The sequence below is a fragment of the Crocuta crocuta genome, unplaced genomic scaffold, assembly GCF_008692635.1.
Source record: "Crocuta crocuta isolate KB4526 unplaced genomic scaffold, BGI_CrCroc_1.0 scaffold116, whole genome shotgun sequence".
Taxonomy (NCBI): domain Eukaryota; kingdom Metazoa; phylum Chordata; class Mammalia; order Carnivora; family Hyaenidae; genus Crocuta; species Crocuta crocuta.
In genome coordinates, this window is record NW_027531562.1 from 4219327 (window position 1) to 4238448 (window position 19122).

Here is a 19122-nt window from a genome sequence, read left to right on the forward strand (position 1 = left end):
ACTGTGAACAAGAAAAAACTAGATTTAGATCTTGTTCTTTTACTGCTTAACTTAAACTGTGTGGCTTATCACCAAAACAAGAAGATACTCTTAGGGCATCTTAAGTGGTTCTTCCAAACTTATGAGCTTTGTAGCTGTGTGACACTAGGCCTGTTTTATAAACATTCTTTGTCTCAGTTTACTGATCTTTAAAATGGGACTAGTAGTAATATCTCCTTAATAGGGTTATTTTGAAGAGTATATTTAGCTGTGTTTCTGACAGGTATCATCACTCAATAAATGTAAGTTACTACAGCCATGACTTTCTAGTTCAAATTCATGACAGAGATCAATTATGGGATGGATACTCCAATCATAAAGGATATTTTCCTCTTTAGAGACTCCTTTTAGATAGGTTTTTCCAAGATTTTACAATAGACTTAGTATATTTATGACTCCTGAGGACCCATGTTTTATATAAAATAAGATAGTTATACTTTTTCTAGGTGTCAGTTGTAGTTTTTAATCTGGAAAGGAAATATATATGTAATAAAGAAATACATATATATGTAATAGGGAAAATTTTTAAATGTGTTATATGTGATATATTTTCTTCATATCAGGTCTATCAGAAAGTAGCCTGTGAGCCGTGTAGTAGTCCGTGAGCCGTGTCCTTTATTAAGTCTACTGATTGTTGTGGTTAAATATATACACGCTTGAGGAAGAGAGAAAAAATACTTTACTGAGAAAACAGTATTTAATCATGTAACATGAGAATGGAGTCTTAAGGAGTACTTCCAGGGTAGACCTGACTTAATTCTTAGATATAATTCAGCAAAATATAGATTTCTTAAATGAGAAGATTTGACAATGTGCATAATTTAATTGTACAAAGACTGACTCTACTCTGAATGTCTTCTTGGCAAGGGAAGGCCCATTAAAGCATGTTTCAATACACACTCTGGGGTGGAGGGCGGGGAGAGACGGAGGGACAATTTCTAGTACACTGTATCTACTTTATGGCTACTGATTTTAAACAATTTCAGATTACCCTTATTGTCTAATCATATGTTTGGGAGGATGGGCTATTTGTGAGATGTTAGCTTTCCAGATGCTCGAACAATGTGCTTTAAATGCTGTATTCATAAACCAGCCCCCAAAATGTGGCAGATTAGCTGTTTCTAATCTTTGAATTCAGAACAAATGTTGGAAAAAGGAACACTTGCAGATCTGTGTAGTCTCTATTACCTCATTAAAATGTATTTATAAATGAAGTAGACAGAGGAGCAAATGTCTGCAGAAAACACTGCCACTTCATTAATATTTTTTTATTACAAAAGCACTTTGTATGAAATCTGCCAGCCTAAAGGAAATAAGTGAGTCAGTTGTCTTTCATTTTTGTGTTTTGTTTATTTTCTCTGATAGGCAAATGCAAGTTTAAAAGAAATGTTTAAGCAGTAAATATGACCTCAGTGAAGTAAAAAAGAAAAGTAGCATGCGGCTAGGAACAACATCTGGTTCAGAACAGGCATAATGCTAGGATTTAAGTGAGGAGGTTGTGTGAACTTGAACATGTTTCTGTTTTTCTTAGGTGTGAGAGTCTTTGTTAGTGGAGAAATATGATAGGCTTTGTGCCTAAGGGTAATTCCTTAAAAGGCTTCTTGTTATAGCATGAGTAGATGGAAACAGCAAATAACCATACAAACAAACCTTTTCTTTCCCCTCCAAATTAGAAGTTTTATTTAAATGCTTAGGTTTAGAAAGCACATTACAAAAGTTTTTAAGAAAGGGAACAAAAATATATGATACTAAAATGATGGATACCTTTCATTATACATTTTGCATAAATATAACCCATAGAACATACAACACCAGGAGTGAGTCCCAAGGTAAACTATGGACTTTGGAGGATAATGGTTTGTCATTGTGGTAAAGTCATCAGTGGTAATAATGTACCACTTTGGTGGAGGATGTTGTATATGGGAGCAGGGACTTTATGGGAAATCTCTGTTCTTTCCTCTCAATTTTGCTGTGACCCTAAAGCTGATCTAAAATAAAGTCTTTATTTTATTTTTTAATTTTTAATTTAATTTCTTGATTTAGAGAGAGACAAAGACAGTGCAGCTGGGGGCAGGGAGCGGGGGTCAGAGGGAGATGGATAGAGAGAATCCCAAGCAGGTTCTGCACTGTCAGCACAGAACCTGACACAGGGCTTGAACTCATTAAACTGTGAGATTCATGAGCTGAAACCAAGAGTTGGATGCTTAACTGATTGAACCAATCAGGCACCCCTAAAATAAAGTAAAAAAAAAAGTAAAAACATACTGTGACACTCTTTACTATTACGTTTGCATTAGGAGTTTTGGATCATACTTAAGAAAGATCTGATTGTGAACTACATAAAATATCTTGTAATGGATCTTATTTCTGTTAAGGATAGACCTTATTCCAGTTATCTATTGCTGTGTAACAACTCACCCAAAACTTAGTGATATAAAACAAGTTTTTATTATGTTAACAGATGCTATAGGTCAGGATTAAGAAAGGTACAGGGAACTTTTTTTTATCTCCATTCCATGATGTCTGGAGTCTCAGCTAGGAAGATTTGAATTGTTGGGGGCTGGAATCAATTGGAGGCTTCTTTGTTTCCATGTCTGGCTCCTGGACAGGGATGATTGAAGACTGTATATGTCCATGACATGTAGCTTGGGTGTCTCACATCACGGCAGCTGGTTTCCAAGAGAGGCCTTCTGAGAGGGAGATTTCCAAGAGGAAGAATTCTGAGAGAGCTAGGTGTGACGTCCATTGCCTCTTAAGGAAAACCTGGGAAGTTATATACCATTATTTCCTCTCCATTCTGTTCAATGATGCAGACCCCATTTCTTGATAGGGGAGTATTGACAAAATATTGGTGGTCCTATTCAGAAAGTTCAGAAAGTTAGTGTTGATAAACAGTTCAGTCTTTAAAATCCTGCTTGGTAATGGCAAACCATGCCATTATCTCTTTTCAACTCTTTAATAACCATCCCCTTGGGGATTAGTCCATGTCTTCATATAAACTTGTTATAAAGAGTCTTTCATGATCTGGCAGATCCACTTCTTATTCTTTGTCCCAATGAAATGTGTGCTTTTACCAAAATGAATTTTCCTTGCCTCATGGCAGTGATCCCTTATACACACATACATATAAATGCATGCATGTGTGTATGTGTGTGCATATAGACACACACAACACAACACACACATACACATAAACACACACACACACACACGCAAAGACATGACTGCATGACCATTTGGCCAGTTGCTACTTATCACCTCTCAAATGTCAGTTTAAATATCACTTTTTCAGATCTCATATCTGTCACACCTTTACTCCTTTCTATGCATACATCTATTGTAGCACTCATGATATTGTAAAGAAACAATCTTTTTATAAATTATATCCTACTTTGGACTATGTGAAGTCTTCATTCTTATATCATCAGGAAGCACGTATTGGCACATGTAATCTGAGGAAATCTCTGTTTTAAAACCCAGAGGAAAAAAACATTTATCTTTGAATTCCTCATTAAGGAAAACTGGAGGCCCACTATATTTTAGAACCAAAAGTATTATCTCTTTTTGAGAAATTCCCATACTTAATAAAATTTTAAAACATGGATGTACCAGGGGCGCCTGGGTGGCTTAGTCGGTTAAGCGTCCGACTTTCGCTTGGGTCATAATCTCGCGGTTTGTGGGTTCAAGCCCCGCGTTGGGCTCTGTGCTGACTGCCAGCTCAGAGCCTGGAGCCTGTTTCAGAGTCTGTGATTCCCTCTCTCTCTGACCCTCCCCTGCTCACGCTGTCTCTGTCTCTCTCTCTCTCTCTCTCCTAGAAGTACGTCAAAAACATTTAAAAAATTAAAACAAACAAACAAACATGGATGTTCCAGTCCTCCCATGGGATACAGCATTAATCTGAAAGACTCCCCTGTCAAGGTGATTAATTCTCTGACTTTTCAATTATGTACTGACCTACTGAATTGACTACTGAATTAGTGTCCAGTTGAGCTAAATATGTTGTCATCATTATTGACAAATGTTGGGATATTTGTAACCACAAGGCTCACTAATTCAAACAAACAGACAAACAAGCAAGGCACTTCCTGAAGTATCCAGTGATTTTATATGGGTGATGGTACAATTATCCCCAAGTCACCCAGACTGACAACCAGTTAAAGAATATAATCAACAGAGTTTTTGATAGAACAACTTCATTAGTATGGTGAATGCATTTCTTGAGTATGAATCTAGTCTCTCAGTGTTAGTAATATTGTTGGTTTTTTGAATAACATTTTGATAAGTCATTTGATACATAAATTATAATTGGAGAGGCTAAGAGTGTGCCTGACTATTTGTATAGGGCTCTGAACAGAAAATGATATTGACTCTAAATTGATTTCCTATTGATAGAACTCATGAAGCAGGGAAGGGAAGGGGCCACCAGTGTGCTGGTATTACTTAAAAAATGGAGGTTAGAGTTTTGAACGGGGATGGAACACTTAAGAATCAAGTTTATTTTTTAAATTACTTTGGTTGTTCAAAATGATAAAATATAGCTCCTACCTTTAATTTTCATAAATGGAAAATTGTGAAAACTTGTTTTGGAAACTTGGACAAAACATTATTTAGCTTAGTCTGCTACCCTAAGTTTAATCCTTGTAGACTTTGGCAGAAGGTAGCAAGTGTGACAGAGGCTGTTTCTCTGAAGTGAATAAAGGAAATTTAAAACATTTGGATTCTATTACTCCCATTTAAGAACTTTCCAAATGCAGAATTGCTGCACCATCAGCATAGCTGATAACTCACTTGAAATTCACACAAACTGATTAAAAAATGCAGAGGCCTCAAGCACGGCGTTCCAACTGTGCGTATTCTGATTGTACTGAATGCATGCAGTGTGTGTCCGAAGAATGTGTCAGTTTATGAAGAACTGGGGGCGTTTCTGAGGCTTAACCTCAGAGTTCTCAACTTGAACATTTGGACAGCCAAAATACACAGTGGAAAATACACACAATCTTGCTGTTTCCAATTAGAAGTGGGCTCCTGTTTCTTTGACTCAAGCAGGTGGCTATTCATCATTAAGATGAAAATGTTTATTAATGTGAATATGATATTTTGGGATATTTACAATTAGGAGTCAAAAACTATAAACCTTTTCCCCTCCCTATTCCATCAACAATTTATAATGGTTTCATCCTAATGTTTCTGTCCTCTGACCTATTACTGAAGAACTTTACAAAAGTAGACTTGACCTTCTTTTTAAAAAATTTTTATAATGTTTATTTATTTTTGAGAGAGGGAAGGATAGCACGAGCTGGGAAGAGCAGTGATAGAGGATCTGAAACAGGTTCTGTGCTGACAGCAAGAACCTGACCTGGAGCTCCAACCCACAAACCATGAGATCATGACCTCAGCCAGAGTCGGATGCTTAACCAACTGAGCCACCCAGGCACCCCTTGACCTTTTTTTTTTTTTTTTTTTTTTTTTTNTTTTTGTAAACTTTTGGATATTATAATAGGGACAGTGCCCTCCTAAAGAATGTATGTATTTGATCCAGTTTACTAGGGTAGTACAAAGGAAGCAGTAAATGTGGTATTCACTCAATGATTTTGTCATTTGTATCAGTCTGATGGGATTAAGGTCCTGGATATTTTAAGGTTATGAGCCTTTTTTATATTTTTTAATCACATATATACTTTAATATGTTTGCATTTGAATGGTTTTTCTTTTGCATTGTTCTATGACTCACAAGCTATGAAAATAACTAACATTAAAAATAGCTTATGAATCCAGTCCACTATTGACAGTTGCCATGTATCAAAATGGGATATTTGTGATATTTGTTTACAGAATAGCAGGTAATCATTGAAATCCAAAACATACACTTGCATAATGTAAAATTACAGAGTTCCCTAATGGTATTGCCATTTACAGTATCAACATGGAAAGTCAAGAAGGAAGGTAGTTTTTAGTGAGTGCCTGTGGGTTACCAAGTAGTAGACTCAGTTTATATTCACATTTTCTGTTAATTTATTTCCATCTGGATTCTTGGCACAATCAAGTAACTTGTCCAGGTTTATCTAGCCTGTAAATCTTGGGATCCAGGTCTATTTGAATTCAAAGTGATTTTTAAACCTGGATTGCACCATTTCCAATCTTGAGTTAGTCTTTTGTATAATTTACTTTTGGCATAAATTCAAATTTTCCTTGGATTTGTATAGATATCTTGATTCTTCACAAAAATATCTAGCTCTTAAAAATAAATGATTGGGACCTCATCAAGATTAAAAGCTTCTGCACAGCAAAGGAAACAGCCCACAAAACTAATAGGNTAAGAAACTATTTAAAAAATATCTAGCTCTTCCCTAGTTAGTTGCCCCTTTAAGAAAGTGGTGGGACTCAAACAAGAACTGTGGGAGTATTTTCTTAGGAGCAAGAATCTGTAAAGAATGTCCTTTTTGCATCCTAGCTGCTCGTGGGATATTCCCTAAACAGAATAGTTCCAGATATGCATGAGCAAAACCCAGGATTCTGTACTTAGACCAACATTTTAAAAAATGTTGATGAAAATCTAGATATTATGTACCTAAAGTAAAGGGCAGAACATTAACTGCCTGCAAACATAGTGATTGCTTTCTTCCTTTGGAAGCTAAGGATCTCTCCACATGAGATTTTATTTATAAACAATGCTGTGTCTCTTATAGGAGGTTCATCATAAGGTCATCTTTTGACCAGATTGAAGCACTAAAATAATTATTGCTCTATTAGCATGCTAGACCAACAGCAAAACCATTTTGGATCTGTGCCTTCATTTGCTGAGTTAGAAAGGCATACAGTGCATACTGACCCAAGAGAAATATTCACAAAATGAAAAAGCAGATTGTACAATGCACATTGAACAGAATTCAGATCACTTGTGGAGAAACCATTTGATAAATCATACCTACACCATTTGTTTTGAGGCTACTAAACTTGATCTGTGACTGATTATTTTCTATAGTTCGTATGTAATGAATGCTTGCAGTCAGATGACTGGGTATTATTTATTCAAATGATCATACAAGAAAAACAGATTGCTTTCTGTAGTGACCTGGGAGGCCAAAATATTCAGGATCTGGGTAGTACATTAATCATGAAATTTAAGAAGAAAAAAATTTATACAGAGAACAATTTGGTTCATGGAGTTAGCTGTAAAATCTAGTTCCAGGCTGAGTTACTGACTATAGGTATCACCATTTGTCTGAGAGCACAGATGTTTACATAGACTCATCGTTGCTGTGGGCAATGAATGCAATGTGTTTAAAAGGTTACTGTGACTGTGAAGTCCGTGTGTGTGTGTGTGTGTGTGTGTGTGTGTGTACGTGTACACATGTTTTCACATGAAATCTGCAGGCATTCCATGTGGGGGATGCTCTTTGTTTCATCCAGAACCACTTGGAATTGCTATGGTGAAACAGAAGTTTGCATTATTTGAACCATGGTTTATTATAATATTTTTTCATGAGTAATTTTTTAAATGTTTTATTTATTTCTGAGACAGAGAGACAGCATGAACAGGGGAAGGTAAGAGAGAAAGGGAGATACAGAATCTGGAACAGGCTCCAGGCTCTGAGCTAGCTGTCAGCACAGAGCCCGATGCGGGGCTCCAACCCACGAACCGTGAGATCATGACCTGAGCCAAAGTTGGACGCTTAACCAACTGAGCCACCCAGGCGCCCCTCATCAGTGATTTTTAAAAGAAAAGTTGAAGAATTTGTGTCCAAGAATTAGTTTGTGAACGTTTTTCTCTCTGTGTTGCTTTATAAGCTCCGAATGTTGATACGGGCTCTAGAGTATCCATGATTATGCTTCCTTTTAAAATAAAGTCCTCTGTTTAATTTTGTAGTTCAGTGTGTAGGCAATAGTGAATAGAATGAGACCTTAACTTGAACTGTGTCCACACTTAGAAGTCACTGTCTTATTCAGATAGAGTAGAAAATTGGGGATAGTATAAATAATCAGGATGTAGAAAAACATCTGGTACCTAACACTGTGCTGAATGTGTATTGGGGGTGTTGGTTCAACTGTGATCACTGGGTGTGTAACCCATATACAAGAGCCATGTAATACTGGTTACAATTTAATTCTGTCCTCTCAGGTTTCTTCCTTATCTTGGCTTCTTTTCTTTTTGATCGTCTTTAAATATCTATTCTTAACTGTTTTCTCAATCTATAAAGTCTCTCTTAGAGAATACAAGGAGACTGTCTTGTATTTAATCTTCATCCTATGACCCTAGCATGCTTACATTTACCCTAACCTCTCTTTTGAACTTCAGTGTATTTCCCATAATCCTAAGTTCGGTATTGGACATCTCTAAGCATACTCCACTGGAATTTTAAACTCAGTCACTATCAGTGACTCCTACCCCCACTGTGTCTTGTCATACACAATCATCTGGTTGCTGAGTCCTGCTCCCTCTACTTCTTAAATGTCTCTTTCCTCATGTCTCTGTTTAAGCTCTGATCACAACACTTGAGGACTGTTGCAATTGCATGTGGACTCTTCTTCCTCACTCCCATCTTCTCTTGGTAATACATGCTTGACATTTCCACTGGAATTCTCTTTCTAAAACAAACATTTCATCACTTAAATTTTCCTGCTGCACAATCCCTGCTGCCATTCCCTCCACTGAATTACTGTGTGCTTTCTTAAGCATGCTTTACAAGGCCATTCAGGATCTGGCTGTAACTGGGCTTACCTCCCCCACTATCCACATCCCAGGAGATGCTGTTTCACAGCCATACTGATCTTCTTAATATTCAATGAGAAGAGCTTACCCTTTCATGACTGTATGCTTTTGTCATAATGTTATTACTTGCTCTCACCCGGAATTTCCTTCTCACTTATATTCCTGTCAGTCGGGGAAGCTCTTCCTCATCATTAACGTTCCTTCCCCTGAGGAGTAAATGTTTATCAAAAAACTGAATGAAGCTATATCTCACCTATTCACTGAGACCTTCTCAAACCACTCCATTTACACCTTTATTGCAGAGTATTTCATAGATGATATTGTAATTACAGAATGACATGTCTTTTTTCTCCTTAAATTGTGAGTTCCTTAAGATTAGTGCCAAAGCTTATTCATTTTCTCTTCATAGCATATAGCCTAGAGCCTGCACATAGTAGGCACTAAGTAAATATTCACTGAGTAGTCAGACCACTAGAAATGGAGCCATTAAGTTTTGCCTCTGGATTGGTGGTGTGGATAAATGTTCCTTCCAGGGCTGATCTGGGGTGGCTTTGTGATCCTACAACCATTGTGTTTAGGGTAGATGGATGTTCCTCATCTTCTCACTGTGGACATTGTAAATTTATGGTGTCTGAGGAACGGGAGTGAATCTAGGAGTGCCTTTTTAGAGACCTTAGTTTTATAAATAACTGACATTCCATGTGGACCAAGGTCTTTTGAGACTTGAAAGTCCTTTTTTCTTTTTTTTCTGCTTCATACATTTTATAGTCTTTATTGTGAATTTTCTCAGTCTTTAATGTGCTGATGGACATTATGAACATTTTCATTGGGGTACGTGTATCACCCTTGCCTCATCCCCACCTTCCACACCCCACATCTCCAACCCCAGCCTCAAGGGAGATAGTGCTNGTACCTATTTTTTTAAAATGTTATCCCATGTTCCTCATGTTCCTGCCATTGTTCCAGTGAACCATGGGCTTTTTATTGTGTCTTGCTTTGTGTTGTTCTTTTTTTTTTAATAGTTTATTGTCAAGTTGGTTTCCATATAACACCCAGTGCTCATCCCCACAAGTACCCTCCTCCATGCCCATCACCCCCCTTCCCCTCCCTTCCACCCCTATCAGCCCTTGGTTTGTTCTCGGCATTCAAGAGTCTCTCATGGTTTGCTTCCCTTTGTCTCCCCAACTATTTTACCCCTTCTACTCCCTAGTGGTCCTCTGTTAAGTTCTTCCTAACCCACCTATACATGCAAACATATGGTAGCTGTCCTTCTCTGCCTGACTTATTTCGCTNAAGGTAGTATCTCAGTGTAGTTTTGATTTGTATTTCCCTGATGAGGGACGCTGAGTATCATTTCATGTGTCTGTTGGCCATCTGGATGTCCTCTTTGGAGAAATGTCTGTTCATATCTTCTGCCCATTTCTTTACTGCATTGTTTGTTTCTTGGGTGTGGAGTTTGGTGAGTTTCCTTTGCCATGCAGAAGCTTTTAATCTTGATGAGGTCCTGATAGTTCATTTTTGCTCTTGATTCNAGTCTATTGTATTCCATTGGCCTATGTGTCTGCTTTTATGCCAATTCCATACTGTCTTGATACCCACTCTCACCACTGTTGTTTAACATAGTGCTGGAAGTCCTAGCATCAGCCATCAGACAACAAAAGGAAATAAAAGGCATCAGAATTGGCAAAGAAGAAGTCAAACTTTCACTCTTCGCAGACGACATGATCCTCTACATCGAAAACCCGACAGACTCCACCAGAAGCCNTAAACTAAAATGGGAGGCATCACCATTCCAGACTTTAGCCTCTTCTACGAGACTTGAAGGTCCTTGATAGTCTACAACATATCATTGCCTTGACTGCACGTTTCAGGTACTCTGTGTTTCTGTGTGCTGTAAAGAGTGAGCTCAGTCCAGGGGGTTAATTTCATACTTCTGGTTCAGGTCAATAATTTTTTATTCTTGCCCCCCCCCCCTTTTTTTTTACTTTTTATTTGGAAATAATTTTTAATTCACAGAGAATTTGCAAACTAAAAATAACACAAGCATCACACCTCTGGCTTTTACCCAGGTTCACCTAAATAATTTTACCCTATTTTCCTTTCCCTCATTTCCATGCTTTTTTCCTCCTGAAACATTTGAATGTGTTCCATACCATGAGCCTTTGCATCCATCCACTGTAGTGTGTATTTCCCAAGAACAGGGTATTCTTTTATATAACTAGAGTATAATTTATCAACCTCAATAAATTTGTCATGGATAAAATACTTTAATCTATCATTTGTATTATAATTTTATCAACTGATTCAGTATCTTCCCTTAGAGTGTTTTTCCTTCTAATGGGATCCAGCCAAGGATCACATTTTGCATTTGATAGGTTTACATCTTTACACTTCTTTAATGTGGACATTTCCATAGTCTTTCTATGTATTATATGATGTTGACTTTTGAAGAATACAGTGTACTACAACTACTCCACCCTATTTCTTTAGTAGAACATTCCTTACTTGAGAGTTTGATACATCAGTAGATTTTGCTTTATCAATTTTTCTTTAACTAATAGTTGGATTTGAGCTAATAGACTATCACCACGTCTAGTATAAATAATTACTGTATTAAAACTGTTATTGCTTAATTTTCTTTGGGTCAATAAATGGTACTTATGAAACTATACACAGAAATAAAGCAGGTCCTTCAAAAATGTTTATATTCAAAAGAAGCAGATTGAATAAACCAATTTTTGGTAAATAAATAGGCTGTTTCTGGTACTGCCAGGAAAAAAAGTATGCTATTGGGTTTTCATTGATACTAAAACTCAACAAAAATAATTGTATTTGAGAACAGGTAAAATTTTTGTTTTACTTTGAAATGTAATGAAGTATTTATTTCAAATGAAATATCTCAGTATTTGAAGATTTAAATGCCGTGAAGATCAAGTTTATCCAAGTTCCATATGTTGACCAGTGAGTTGATATTAAACCTTCAAATAAAAGCTTTTATTGTTATTTTGAGGAAAGTACTTTTTACTACAGGTGCTTATAAATTAATTCCTTGGAAAATAAAACCCTCAAGGTAAAACATGATACATGAATATTTAGTAGAAAACAAATATTTAGAATGTTTAAACAAGGAGGTAAATTAGCATCAAATTAAAGAGGCTGCTCTAGGTCTGTCTCCCCACTGTTAGAGAGAATTGTGTGGTATGGTGTTTCTGTTTGTTGTTGTTTGTCATCTGTTCTGACATCTCAGCTAAACTCATGAATTGAGAAGCAGACTGGGCTTATTTCCACAACATTCAGACCTTACTGTGCATTTACATTAGCTTACAATATGCTTCTTTTTTCTTTCCAAGCACGGGCATCTTTAATGTTCACACCTTAGGGTACTCCGCTCAGTCACCTTCCACAGTGCAGTCAACTTGTCATAGGCAGTGAGGTAAAAGCGATACTGTCAAATACCAGTTTTGAAAACTTTAATTTGCTTTGCTCTCTTCATTTTTGTGATAACCTTCTAGAAACTTGAAAATAGAATTTCCTTCCCTGCCGTTTTTGTCATTTGTGTTTGGAAGTCCTTTTTTTTTTTTTTTTCCCTGAAAAGTTAGTATCTCCAAAGAGCTATGCCTTTTATTTTCTTTTGTAGTAAAGATGTTGTCTTTTCTTTCTTATTGTGTTTTTGGGTGGAATTTATGAGAAGAATTAAGGAGGCAGTGGCCAGGAGAAGCAGAGTAAAGTAGTTAGTTATTAAGAGCATGGACTCTGATATCTGAGAGCTTAGGTTCAGATATTGGCTCAAGCAGTTTATTAGCCAAGTGGTCTAAGGCATGCTATTCCATCTGCCTGTTCCTCTGTATTCTCATCTGTAAAATGGGAATTATATAACTGTTCCTACTCATAAAGTTGTTTTGAGGATTTATTGAGTTGATACTTGTAAAATACTTAAAATAGTACCTAGAATATAGCAAGTGGTATGAGTTTGTTAAATAAAAACATGTATCTCCCCTTCTTCGATCTTAACACGCTCATCCTGTTCCTTGTAGTATGTTAGTAGAAAACAATCTACTGCTCTTCAGAGAGTCCTCCTTAGAGAAGTAGGGGGACCTTAAATGAAGAAGTATAGAGCAGTTTTGAAATTGAATCTTTTCAAAAGTTGAAATGCATCATTTTGCCACTCATCTGTGTGCCTTGGCTGGGTTGGGAGAAGGTATTACTGAAAGGCTAACTGTATTCACTTCTGGACTTTTTACTTGTAGCATGGCTTCATTTTGATTTAGAAGGAGCTCTACTCTATAGTTCTTGTGAAGAACATTTAGTTGAAAATTTCACAGATGTCAGATATGTAAATTTGAAAGAAAACACATTTTCAAAATTGATCCTAAGAGAGATAGGCTCATTCTTAAAACACACAGACACACAAAATCAGCTAGCACAAAAGTATAGTATATAAATGTATGTTTGGAAAAATTAGTTGGAAGCCTTCTGTCCTTGAGATGTCTTAAAATTTTTTTAATGTTTATTTATTTTTGAGAGAGGGAGGGAGAGAGGGAGGGAGAGAGAGAGAGAGCGAGTGAGTGCAGAGGAGGGCAGAGAGAGGGGAAGACACAGAATCCAAAGTAGTCTCCAGGTTCTGAGCTGTCAGCAGAGAGCCCAACATGGGGCTCGAACTCATCAACCATGAGATCATGATGTGAGCTGAAGTTGGATGCCTAACCAACTGAGCCATCTAGGTGCCCCAAGATGTCTTTTTTTTTTTTTTTAATCTAAATGTAGTTAGAATGAATAGTTTTTGAAATCTAGTAGATTAGAAGTAGTTTGTATTTATTTTTTATTGAACATAGCAACAACAAAAACATAATCTCTTGGACTGTTAGGACAAGAACAATTTCAGTATGTGTAGACCATTTTTAATAATCATAGGGTTTTAGGAAATAGATTAATTACTTTATTGAGGACAGAATATGCTGAATGAGAACTGTTTTAGTTCTGGTTGCTCTGACAAATTACCATGGACTGGGTGGCTTACACAAAAGGCATTTATGTCTCACTCTTCTAGAGTCTGGGAAGTCCACAATCAAGATGCCCATAGATTTGGTATCTGGTGAGAGTCCACTTCCTGGTTTGCACAGATGGCCATCTTATGTTGTAAGGAGAGAGCTAGCAAGGCCAAGATCTCTTGTTTCTTTTAATAAGGACATGACAGATCCACCCTCATAACCTGATTACTTCCCATAGGCCCCATCTCTTAATACCATCACATTGGGGGTTTGAGTCTTAACATATGAATGAGGGGTGGAAATATTCAGTCCCTAGCAACAGCTTTTATATTCCACTGAAGTAAAGCTTCCACTGAAGCAAAGCTAAAGAATCCTTAACCAGCCTTCTAACATAAGGCAAAGTCAGAGTAAATATAAACCTCTAAAGATTATTAGTGATATGGCTAAGGATATATATTTCATAGAAAAAAAGATCACCCCAGCAATTAAGGACAGTAGGTGATTATTTTTTAAAATGTTTATTTATTTTGAGAAAGAGCAAGCATGCATGTGTATGTGCACGTGAGTTGGGGGGATGCAGAGAGAGGGTGAGAGAGACTCCCAAGCAGGCTCCACACTTCAGCATGGAGCCTGGCATGATGCTCGATCTCATGACTGAGAGATCATGACCTGAGCCAAAGTCAGAAGGTAGATACTCCAATGACTGAGCCATCCAGGTGCCCCAAGGTCATTAGGTAATTAAAAGAAGTTTATGTGTTGGACAGTAAATGATGAAAACTTAAAAAGCAAATAACTTCCTAGATTATTTAAGTGTTCATGCCTAAAAATTTTTCTATAATTATGTTTTATAAGTTTAATAACAATAGATTTAAGCAAAAGTAAATGATATAGATTTTTTAACGATTTTATTTTAAAGTAATTCCTACACTCAAAAATGGGCTTGAACTCACAGCCCCGAAATCAAGAGTTGCATGCTCCACCGATGGAGCCAGCGTGGCACCCCAACAGTAATTTTTAAAAAGGAATGAAAATCAACTCCATACCACTATGGTTCTGTTGTGACACATGGCTAATTTTTGGTTTTGGTTTGCTTGTTTGTCAGTTTGTTTTGGCTGTGGTGGTAGCTCAGGGACTCTGGCGTTCTCTGTATGCTGATTTCTATAAACTGCTGATCAAAAGCTTCCAAGAGGAAGCCTTTTTGATTAACTACAGACATGGCTGTAGACTCTATTCATTAAAGTCTTCCCTTTGCTTGTTCCTACATTGAAGGTAGAAATTTTTTTAAATGGAGAAATGATTATTATTAATATATAGAATACTGGTACCACATTTGAAACTGGTAGACATAAGAGGTTTTATAATTACTCAGAAATAGAAATGGGGTCTGGAGTTTTATTGTATTAGAAGTACAGTCAGAAGTGTTCAGTGGACTCTGCATTCACTTAAAGTCTTTTAAAGTACGTTCATTGTTAATGGTCTAGGAGGAAACTGAGAGGAGACTCTTTACAGAAGTGGATGTTACATGATGCATCAGGTTGAATTCTTAGGGAATATTCCATTGCATGGTTCTGTAAATGGCTCCAGGCTTTCTAACGAAGTACAAGTTGGATTAATGGTTAGGTTGTTATCAAACAGTTTCTCCGTATTTTCTTTTTTCATATTCAGACCTGAGTTTGTGCCAAAGGCTTGTATTATGCACTTGGATTCTCCTCTCATTGTCATGTTTAAATTCTTGCTCTCAACAGTTCCCCTCTAGGGACTGAATTTCTGGAATGGAGAGGTGGAAATATGTTGGGAGGATACAAATCATGAGACTCTATAGTATTCATGTTAACTATGATGTACTAGCAGATTGGAAAGAAGTTTTGCCATGTCATGATTAATTATTGAATATTATAGGACTGTGCAGTTGACTGTGATAGTTTTTCTTTGATGATTAAAAGGTCAGTTGATGCTTATTTTTAGTACCATTTCATCTTTAAAGGTAGTGAGAAACATCTGAAATAGAGCTTGGAGGAAGAACAAGGAAGTTAGAGCATCCACGGATTTGAATGACACATTTTAGAAAACTAGCTCTTAAGAATCAACAGAAAACATTTTGTATTGATCATCTATGCTCAACCATACCTTTTGTCGTCTTCTTTTAGATGGGTGTGTATTTAAATATTAGGCCACCCTTTCCAGTGCTTATATAGTGGCACAATTCAGGTTGGCTCTTATCCTATATTTTGCTTAGTCATTAATATTATTGCATGTAGTTAATTGAATTTCATGAAATGTGATTAGCTTAGTTTCAAGTGCTCAGGAATGAATGATGGACTAGAACAGACACAGGGTTTTTGCGTGGAGTAGATACAAAGCTGTATTTGTGCTGTGCCAGCAATGGAAGCAGCAGGGAATCACTGAGAGGGCACACAGCCAGCCTGGGATCCAAGCCTATACTAAGTGGAGAGGGCATTGAATATACCTTTGAGAAAGTGTGTCAAAGTCAGGTGTGCAGACTGGTTAGGGTACCTGCATACATTAGAGGTAAGCTGGTCGGGACTTGCAGGTCCAGATGGGACAGGGAAAAGCCCAGTTTCTTGGTACACTGGCACAGTCCTGAGCCTAGGAATCCATAGGAACTTAAGACCGCCAGAACAAAACTAGGACACCATGAGCAAGGAGACATTGATAGGCAGCCAACACTGCTCTCCTGCCTCGGGAGATTTCTTAAGTGCTTTTTGTTAGACTCCCAGGCTCACAGCTTGGCTAGACAAAGACTCAGTAATTTGCCACACCTGGCAAACCCTGACACGGAGTTGCTGGCATATCCACATCTGACTGGTGCTGACAGTGATTAATTATGTAGTGGTGCAGCACGATACAGTCAAGTGAGGTCGTGAGCAAAGTGCTGTTTTATTTGTGGTTCCTCCCCTTCTACTATGATATTTTAACTCTAAAATGAAGCTGAAAGGGAATTTAGCTAGTGAAGAGAAAACAGCCAGGTTGGGAAAAAGTCTGTACATATCCATTCATTAATTCAGTCTTTCATTCAACAAATTTTTTTGAATGCCTTAGTATGTAATTCCCGAAGTGAATGAATATTCATTTATCTTTGAAATTCAAATTCCATTTTACTAATGAACAGCTCAGTGTTTTAACTAGAGGTACAGAGTTAGCAGCAGCAAGATTAATTTGGATCCCAAGCCTCTTTGTTTAATCAGTTCTTCAGGTCTCTGTAAAGTCCTAGCTTGAACCAAAGGTGGGTTTATCTTGGCTACGGATGCTGTCTGACTGAGCCAGAAATAGTAATTGGATGCATAATTTATATTGAGTTGGTGCTAAGCACTTGAGAGGTCAGAGTGGAAACAGGCTGCCATAGTTGATATAAATTGCTAATAACTCTAGAGTATTTCCAGTGTGCTGGGCTCTGTGGTGTTAAGTGAGTTTCTTCTATTACCTTACTTAATACAGTCCGAGTAGAATTAGGTATCCTTTGAACAGTATCTATTGCCCAGGCCCTACGGACATGGGCACACCCTTTCCCCTAGGACTGTGACAAGGTTGATCCCCTTTGGGCATTTGCTCACGTGCACAGTCCTAAAAACAGTACAGAATTCTCAGTTCCTTGGGAACTCAGCCTGGAGAATTCAGATTTTCCCTGTTATACTTTTGATTTTCTTAGCATGTGACAGGCAAGATATTTTGTCTTATGTATATAAAAATTAAGTAACTCTACTAGCCTCAAAATATACTTTCAGTTGTAAATGGTACCCAAACCAACTTTCTCGGTGCAATAAGCATTTGAAAGTTGGTAAGTTGATTTCATGTTACTCAGTACACACTTACTCCCGCTTTGTGATTAAAGGCATGCTTTTCCATAGACCACTTAGGTTTCTAGAGTATTTTTATAGTTTCTAGATTGTGTGTTTTCATTTTATCTTAAGTAGGTAAGAGAAGTTTTAATAAGAAATATAGCTTAACACATTTCTCTTGATAGTATATGATGCAGTTTGTGCTGATAGCAGATTTTGTATTTAAGCTAGTTATTTAAAGAATTGTTCTTTATGTCATAGCAAAGTCAAATTGCATTCAATTTAGTGTTATGAATATATTGGTAATGATGGCCTGTATGCTGGTTTTTGTCCATTTAATAGGCATTGGATCTTTAAAAAAAATTTTTTTTTTACATTTATTTTTGAGAGAGAGAGAGAGAGCGAGTGCACAAGTGGGGGCGGGAAAGAGAGAGAGAGGGAGACACAGAATATAAAGCAGGCTCCAGGCTCTGAGCTGTCAGCACAGAGCCCAATAGGGGCTTGAATTCACAAACTTTGAGATCATGACCTGAGTTTAAATTGGGAGCTTAATCGTCAGAGACACCCAGACACCCCTGGCCTTGGATCTTTTTAAAATTGAGATTATTACAAAATACCATTGTGAGAAATAGTACAGAGAAATTCCTATACAGTATACATGGTTTCTCTCAATGGTAACATTTTGCAAAACTGAAGTAGAATATCAGGACTGGGGTCTTGACATTGATGCAGTCCACCTCTCCCCAGTTTTACTCAGATTTCTCCAGTTTTGTGTGTAACTCATTTGTGTGTGTGTGTGTTTTATATTCTTCTATAAGATTAAAATATGGAATACATAATGAATTTGTGTCTCATCCTTGGGCAGGGGTCATGCTAGTATCTCTTGTACAATTTTAGTGTATATGCTGCAGTAGTAAGTACAGGCCCATGTCCTTGGGTTTCTTGTGAATCAGGGCTGGCTTCTTGGGCCTGTGACCAGAGTATTCAGTTCACATTTAATGCTCTGCCTTTGCTGTCTTCAAGTCCTTAGTCTTAAGTTTGAATTTGTGTTCTGTAAGTAAAGCCTGGTGGGATAATGGAGCCTGCCCCAGGACTGAGATAGGTTGGTTGTCTTCTGCTTTCCACTGCTTGCTTCCACACTTCCTAGGGCCTCACGGACCCAGCCTCTTCCTTCATGCTCCTGTCCCACAACTGCGGTGTCTTCTGAACCTGGCAGAGATGTGGTGGGTTCTAGAGCAAGAGCCCAAGACATTTCAGTACTGGACATTTGATGCCTTTGTCCCCATTCCAGAGTGTCACAATGATGCCTCTGTGGGGTGAGCTTCTGAGCCACCCCTAATTAGGTACTTGATATATCCTTGTGTAGGGAATCGCAGTACTCTTGAGGGTGGGTTGCGGTGGTGTGCCTTTGGGACTTGACCTTCCCTCCCCTCAGAGCTGCACACAGCATTCTTCTGAAGCTCGAGGGAGAGGAGGCTCAGTATCTAGTGTGTGGGCAGTTTGTGTGCACATGGGGGCAAATGTGGGCTGGTACCCCAGGTCTCCACTCACTCTGCAGTTAACCTTGTGCCTGAGGTGGTCACACACA

General features: G+C 37.7%; 1 protein-coding gene and 1 pseudogene across 1 annotated transcript in view; one reads left to right on the forward strand and one right to left on the reverse strand.

Moving 5' to 3' along the window:
* Window positions 1–19122, forward strand: part of PRKD1 (protein kinase D1) — a 319505-nt gene that overhangs the window by 89978 nt on the left and 210405 nt on the right. The gene's annotated exons all lie outside the window — the stretch shown is intronic.
* On the reverse strand, window positions 18355–18455 carry LOC144238836 (U6 spliceosomal RNA; annotated as a pseudogene).